The following is a 357-nucleotide window of genomic DNA, read 5'->3' on the forward strand; positions in this document are numbered from 1 at the left end:
TGAGAGAGAGAGAGAGAGAGGGGGGGGGGGAAGGGAAGAGAGAGAGAGATATAGGAAGGGGAGTGATAGAGAGAGAGAGAGAGAGAGAGAGAGGGGGGGGAGGGAAGGGAAGAGAGAGAGAGATATAGGAAGGGGAGTGATAGAGAGAGAGAGAGAGAGAGAGAGAGATATAGGAAGGGGAGTGATAGAGAGAGAGAGAGAGAGAGAGAGAGAGAGAGAGAGAGAGGGGGGGGAGGGAAGGGAAGAGAGAGAGATATAGGAAGGGGAGTGATAGAGAGAGAGAGAGAGAGAGAGAGGGGGGGAGGGAAGGGAAGAGAGAGAGAGATATAGGAAGGGGAGTGATAGAGAGAGAGAGAG

Source organism: Littorina saxatilis, linkage group LG4 (genome assembly GCF_037325665.1).
Source record: "Littorina saxatilis isolate snail1 linkage group LG4, US_GU_Lsax_2.0, whole genome shotgun sequence".
Lineage (NCBI taxonomy): Eukaryota > Metazoa > Mollusca > Gastropoda > Littorinimorpha > Littorinidae > Littorina > Littorina saxatilis.